This window comes from Hylaeus anthracinus, unplaced genomic scaffold (assembly GCF_026225885.1).
Source record: "Hylaeus anthracinus isolate JK02 unplaced genomic scaffold, UHH_iyHylAnth1.0_haploid 11997, whole genome shotgun sequence".
NCBI lineage: Eukaryota > Metazoa > Arthropoda > Insecta > Hymenoptera > Colletidae > Hylaeus > Hylaeus anthracinus.
This window is the reverse complement of record NW_026534344.1, coordinates 15240699-15248253: the sequence shown is the minus strand read 5'-3', so window position 1 is coordinate 15248253 and position 7555 is coordinate 15240699. Positions and strand designations below refer to the sequence as shown.

The following is a 7555-nucleotide window of genomic DNA, read 5'->3' as shown; positions in this document are numbered from 1 at the left end:
TTCATTCTACTCTTGTTAAACTGATACAACATGATACGACAAATGTGTTCATTTGTCATTTCCAATTTAAAACTTTGTAAAACATTGGATTATTTATGTTACTCTTCAAATATATTGCGGACATGCCAACCCTATATGTTCCTAAAAACTGTTTTATTTCATATATTTACTTCAATGAAATACAATGGAATACATATATAAATCGTCACATGGTACGGTGTCTTAAATATAATATCTAGGTTAGGTTGCGAAGTTGCGCGACAGTCTGTCCACTATCCATTGCGCCGATCGATATGGCGCACAGTGCGCAATAAGTGGACAAAATTCAATATTAGTATATATCACAATGTGAGGCAGATTTCTATCGTAGAAAATGTGTGACAGCGTGGAAATTGTTATAAATAATCATGTATCAATCATTTGTATCCATAATACAATCTTTATCTTTAAACAAACATACAGACAAAACGGCAAAAAATATCCTGAGTTCTCAGCATATTTGGATACATTATTTGTTATATTTTAAGAAACTTATAAGTTTTTTTGCAAATACTTGCAACGTCCGGTTTTACATAATTTTTAATAAGGGACCGTACTGTTGGTGTAGGGTCGCAATTAGAAGTTAAAAATTCTAATTTAATTGATTTATGGATTTCTATAAAAATTATTTTTCACACCCTATGAAAAAAACAAAAATATTTGTTTTGTTTTTAAATTTGTTGGTATTGGTTTATAGGCCACTAAAAATAGTGTAATGTTTGCTTGAACATTTTTTTGAAATCTGTAATCTGGGCAGCTCGAATAAAAGGGTTAATTTCTCCTTCAAAACACAAAATTCGCACGTACTGAGGATGGTGTAATTCATAAGAAGGTCCCACAAACAAGTATACAAAGTTTCATCAAAATCGGGGTTTGATAATTTTTTGTTAAGTTTGTTAATTTTTTTGTGATTTTATTAATGTTTATGGTTAATTTTAATTTTTTTTTGTGAAAAAGTAGCAATATATTTATATTAGTAATGAAATTTTGATTTTTGTCCGCACAGTGTGGCGCCTAAATCGAAGACAATTGATCTGTGAGGTGGCAAAGTATGAATTCGATCTAACAAAAACTTATTGCACCTGTAATTGTATCAATTACTACTTTTTTTGTATTAAAAATCACAATCAAATAATAATTTAAGAATTTTATTATAGAAAATATATCGTTATTAATATTTTCTATATTTGAGTTTTGTTTTGACTAGTACAGTTGAGAAAGGACCACCTTAAATCATGCTCGACAAAAATGACTACAGTAACCAAACTGTTCGTCCAATCTAAAATAGGTACGTATAAATATGAATAAGAAGTGTATCATCAACATAATGGAATAACAAATAACATAATATTTGACTACTTCTTGTAAAAGTGGCTGTCCTGTAATATTTGAACAGAATAGCATATAGATAGTATATTGAGTATGTTGATTTGTCTTGTCGCAAACGTGACGAAATTGTAAGGAAAAAGAGGGTTGAAAAATATAATTTCAATTGTTCAACCACGACTGTTTTATCATCGAATCCAAAATCGGACTGAATGCGGTTATAAGTAATGTTAAATAATAATCCTTAAAGGAAGAACACGCGGTGGATATTGTAGCAACAATATATAGTGGGTGTATAATGTATTCGTACGCCGATCAATTTCCTAAAAAATTTTTGTGAAATTGTAGTTTATTAATTTCATTTTTTATAATCTATGATATTCTACATATTCTCGGAAATCTCTAGAATAGATATAGTCCAAACAACAGTTATTACTTTATATAATTTGCGAAATTACCAAGAAAATACGAAAAATTGGCAGAAATATAGAAGCAATAAAATTCGTATGGTTTTTATAACGAACCATTTACAGTAGAATTTGTAACATAAACACATCAGTTTATAGCTTCGTACGAATTATAAAACATCAAATTTACAGTAAAGAAGTCTTAAAAAATGTTTTAATACAAGAGTGGTAGAAGATCCCACCCTAAATAACATCAAATTTAGTTAATTTACTTAATGCCTAGAAGAGTTCCAGCAATTATAAAATGAAACTGAAATCCCACGAAGTATTCATTACTTATAAATTACTGTAAATTAATGTAAATTTCATGTTTTTTTTAATGAAGTTTTGAAAATTTAACATTTGTTCGAATACTTATTGCTTCTATATTTCTATCGATTTATTGTTTTTTCTTGTTAATTTTGCAACTTATATAAATAACTAATTTTGTTTATACTGCATCTATTGTAGAGATTTCCAAGAATATGTAGAATATCATTGTTTATAAAAGAGAAGTTAATAAATTACAATTGAACGTATTTTTTTTTATTGGCCAGTGTACGAGTACTTACTACACCCACTCTAAATTATCTGAAACTTTGCTTTGTATAGAAAACGATACCGCGAGCATGGAGTTGACCAGCATTCGTATCTGTGTAGTAAGTGTATCTAAAAAAAGTAATTATTTTGAGCCATTTCTAGCGTCGAATTTTGCATTTTTCATGGGATTATAGGGTAAATAATATTTTTTTTTAGCAAAAACTAGTAATTTTTAGGTATGTTTGCCGATTACGTCGAGATGGCTTGATCAATCGGAATGAAATCTCTTGCATCCTTTAGAATATTTCTTCCAGTCCGGTAACAAAACATTTTGTGATTTGCCATTTTTTACCCGCTTAAAAAAAAAAAAAAAAAAAAAAAAAAAAAAAAAAAAAAAAAAAAAAAGAAAAATTTTGTCATGTTTCTTACTCCGAGACGGATGGACCAATTAGATTGAAACTTCGTGCATCTGGAAGAGCATTTGCCATTTGGTCCCATAACAAACTCTTTCTTTTTAACCGACTTCGAAAAGGAGAAGGCTACTGAATTCGACATGTATATATATTTTTTTCTTTCTGTTTTATGTTTCTTTACCGATTACATCGAGATGGCTTGACCAATCGGGATGAAACATTTTGCATCTGGTAGAACACCATTGCCACTTGGTCCCATCAAAAAAATATTTGACCTTGTTTTATTTTTTACCACTTCCTATCACTTTTTATCGCAAAAAGCGTACTATTTCACGTATGTTTGGCCTGAGATTGATGAAACTCCCTTACATTTTGCTACCGGACAGTTTTTTGCGATGATCCCATTTGCAACCAATGTTTTTACAAAACGTGTAGTATTGGTTCATTTGTGGTTCTCGGTGTATGGGCGATCGGATAATGCTGATGGTTCGCTTTGTGTCGCCATAAAATACGAATCCGAACGCAACTAATTGCTTGTACCTGTTCGACAAAAGGAAACACGTTGGTCCCGTGCCAATAAACACGTCCCTTATGCCCTCTTCTTGTTCGTTCGTTCCTTTCGTTCTCCCGTTCGGAGTGACGCAAGGTGGATCTACCTCTCAAGCTACCTCAGGAGAGCCAGGGGGCCTCGGTTATTTATCCGCGGAAGGGTCTATTAATTTCAAGCCAATAATAACTCGGACTCCTCGCACTAATTAATATATGAGCACCATTGGGGCCGGTAAGAGCCGAGCAGGTTCGTCTCTCCGGACCATCTTAAAGACCCGCTTCGCTGCCTCTTTCTCTTAGCTTCTTTCCCCGCCGGTCCTTCCTTCTTTTCCCCTTCGCTATTCACTCTCATCTTCTCTCTGCTTTCCTCTTTTCCTCGCGCGGGCCTCTCGTATCGGCAAAACGATGATGAAGAACTGACTCTGCCGACAAAGACACCGCGACATGAACCATGCGTTCTCGTTGCTCACATCGCTTGACCGACTCTCCTGAAAGGTATCTCTCGAATCTTGATCAAGTACTCCGAGAGATAGGTGTACGTGTGCTGTAAAAATGCTCAGGACCTGGTTAGCTTCCGCCAAAAACCGATAGTTACGAACAGAATTGAATTTGAAATTGTACGAATGCTGTCTTAAAAATTTGTCAAATTATATGTATAACGAACTACATGAACGGAGTACATGAAGCAATCACATGACATTTGAGAATTGCACAACTAAAAGTAATTAGACGAATTACTGTTCAGAACCAATAAAGAAGACACTGGAAGTAAATTTTAATAAATATCAATCGACAATTTAAAGGAATAACTATTTAGGAAAGGAATAAGTATGTTTTTTTTGTGACACAGCTATAACATCAGAATATTAAGTGTTACAAATAAATTATGTAATTCGCTTCGGACTGGCAATTCATTGCAAAGTAACCTTGCCTTTATGTTATCATTATAACCGCTTTAGATATTATATACATTAACACTATACGTATACAATATCGCCAATCCCACCAAATACTATCCCAAACCTACTCAGACAGTATGTATCCCCATAAAAAACTTCAAAAAGTAAAAAAATTACGCCAAACACATGAAAAAGTGGAGGACTCAAGGAGTTATCATAGAAAAATAAAAGATCCCTATAAAAAACTACAAGAAAGTAGAAAAAGATGTGAAATCGAAATGAGCTGCCAGTGCATGAAGGTGCTTTCCAGCAATATGCAAAGGCGACACTCTATAACACAATGTAAAATTCGGTGGTTTCCAACTATGCGCAGCTAAAATGCTGAGTTCAACAGTGCAGACGTTCAGACCCTAATGACAACTCATGTAAACTAACTGCTCTACACTTTGGCGGTGAAATGACGAAGCTAAATAGTGTATCAACCACAAACTGAGACTGTTTAGACATTTGTCTAGATGTCCGTGGCCTGGAAGTCAAATGCTTGGCGTGGCCAGGCAAAGCATTCTCAGATCATCAATACCCATACTTTCTCTCTCGCAGACTACGCAGAAAACCGTTCCAACATTTACCGCGGGTGGTTTTCTCTTCAGAAATGTTTGCAGAATCCAATAACGTAGTGTAAAATCGACCTAGGTGAATAACTCTTTGTTATTGTTATTGTTATACTCTAGGTGAGTAACTCTTCATTAAAATACAAAAGTATTTCGTGAAAAGTACTCAGGTCGTCAACTTTGGGTGATGGAGCAATTTCACTTTCGGTTTCGTATTTAGGACGAGGAACCCTATAAGAATCACCTAGTGGATATCGCGGAATTTAAAAAAAGTTTAAATTTGTTGGACAGTGTAATATGTCTATAATATTTTTAATATATATAATCTAAAATAATCCATGTAAAATAATATGACAAAATGAATTCTTTAGTTTTGTGATTTATATATGTCGCAGGGAAATGATAAAAATAGAGATTTGATCAAATCCCTAAGGTAGATGATCAATTCACGGGAGATGTTAAAATAAAAACTGTGTGAGGTCATTTCCCTAAAGAAAGTAAGTGATTTGATCAAATCCCTTGACTGTTTTAGTGAAAAGATGGAATAATATTGTTTAGATATTAAAAGTATTAATGTAGTAAATCATGCGTTATTAAGTGAAGAGTATGTAATACAACAATAGTCGTAGAAACATAAATTATTTATTATGTACATTCCTGAAAAGTATTATTTTTGTTTTTTAAAATATCAGCTTAGGTACCTTTTTTTTTGCTAATTAGTCTTGAATAAATAATTTATGTTTTTATGAGTATTGTTGTATTACCTATTCTACTTTTAATAACGCATGATTTACTAAATAAATACTTTCAATATCTAAACAATATTATTTCATCTTTACACTAAAAAACAATTAAGGGATTTGAACAAATCACTTACTTTCTTTAGGGAAATGACCTTACAGAGTTGTTATTTTAACATCTCTCGTGAATTGATCATCTACCTTAGAGATTTGATCAAATCTCTATTTTTATCATTTCCCTGTGACATATACACAGACTTCTTATTTTTTTAATTGAAGAAAGGAAAAGAAAAGGAGAACGGGTAAAGAAAGTGAATGTATATATTTCATATGATACTAATTTATTAATTACAAACATTTATTGATTCAATTCATGAATTAATACAAATATCAGCAAATTTGTTATGCACACCGCTCATCATCATCTTATGCTTCAATTATCTGTAACACATACAAACCATATTTTAGTTGCAAATTAACGCAAAACTTAAAATAAAAATAGAAATCATCATTTTCATACAACCATTATGTACAGCTCACTTAATTCCTTCTGTTGTACACTCTGTCAGATCGTAGTATATTTTAACTGACAAATTTCAATATAGCTGTCAAACTTTATCGTATTTCCTGTAATACTTGCACGATTCTTCTTGTGGTATTTTAATAATTACTACCAAATATTCTTCACTCAGATAAAATACTAGAATTTCACAGAGGCAGCTCTTATTTTTGGAGAGCACCAAAATACTGTTGCTTCGTCAGCAAATTATTTGCTTCATGAAACAACCAATTCATCCCTTCGTTTCCTCTTATTGAAATGACTGTCGCTGCTTATATCAATCAAAGTGTGGAAACAGAAAACACACAAGAATTTACAACGATATTACACATACTTTAAGCGCACACAACTACTTATCAAATAATGGTAAACACTATCTACTTTTAATTGTGGATTTTACTTACTCTTTTATTGATGATGTTATATGCTCCTCTTCTTGATGTGAAATATAATAAAATATGTCGCACTGCTAATACTACTATTATAGTTTTACTGCGTGCACACACGTATTACAAGGCAACAGTACTGTCTCTTGTGCATTATTTCTTGCAGCATCTGGTGAAATTTTTTTCTTCTGTTTTAATAATCTGCATCCTGCTATTCCTCACTGTAACATATATCTGTCAAACGAATCTGTCAAACGATACTAACCTATATCTGTAAAACGAATCTGTCAAACGATACTAACCTATATCTGTAAAACGATATACACAAGTATTTCTTACGCCGGCCGACGAGCCTTGCCGACTGATTCCGAGAGTCGACGAGTCGACGAACAGCCTTGTCTCCTATTGGCTAAGTGTTGACGAAAAATCGACTGGAAATGTATAAGACGGTAATATTTTTGGATGTATCGTGACATGATATTACGATATCGCTGTTGTACGTGTCCCGATTTGATTGGTTTTGGTTTTATTCGAAAGCTTATGTGCGATTTACATAAGAAAAATGCGTTTAAATTTAGAAAATATAGCAGGCGTGATGAGATATTAATGAAAGAAGTTTCAAGTTAGGTTAGAATGGACCATCTCTCCTGTAAAAGATAGCGGTAGCGCCACGTTATACAGGGTGGCTTTATAATTTTTCATGAACTTGGCGTCGAGACGCTACCGCGTCTCTAGATTTCCATGAAGAGAGTACGTACATTATCAATGATCAATTTTGTCGCCCACCTCCCAACAAAAAAATACTCCTGAACGTCCTGAGAATGTCCCTGGAACGTCTCAGTTACATCGCAGGACGTCGTGGCGTGGACATTCTATGTACGTCCTTGGGACGTCCGATGTGGACATTCCCAGAACGTTCTCTGTAACATTGAGATTTAAAATAAAATTAAATTTAAATTTTATATATTTTCTTTTATTTTTTGGTGGATTTTAGTTAACTGTATTTATTTCTTGTAACTGGATTCCATGAAAAACGATGAACAAATC

At 33.0% G+C, this 7555-nt stretch overlaps 1 long non-coding RNA gene across 2 annotated transcripts; it reads right to left on the bottom strand.

Moving 5' to 3' along the window:
* Window positions 1-5893: 5893 nt before the first annotated feature.
* Window positions 5894-7238, bottom strand: LOC128889244 (uncharacterized). Of its 2 annotated transcripts, XR_008460389.1 has the most exons (4): window positions 6848-7238; window positions 6527-6729; window positions 6087-6390; window positions 5894-6004 (listed from the first exon to the last, which is right to left on the bottom strand). It is a non-coding gene; the product is annotated as an uncharacterized LOC128889244 (long non-coding RNA). The 2 variants fall into 2 exon arrangements; XR_008460388.1 differs by lacking the exon at window positions 6848-7238 and having other exon boundaries at window positions 6527-6747.
* Window positions 7239-7555: the final 317 nt, after the last annotated feature.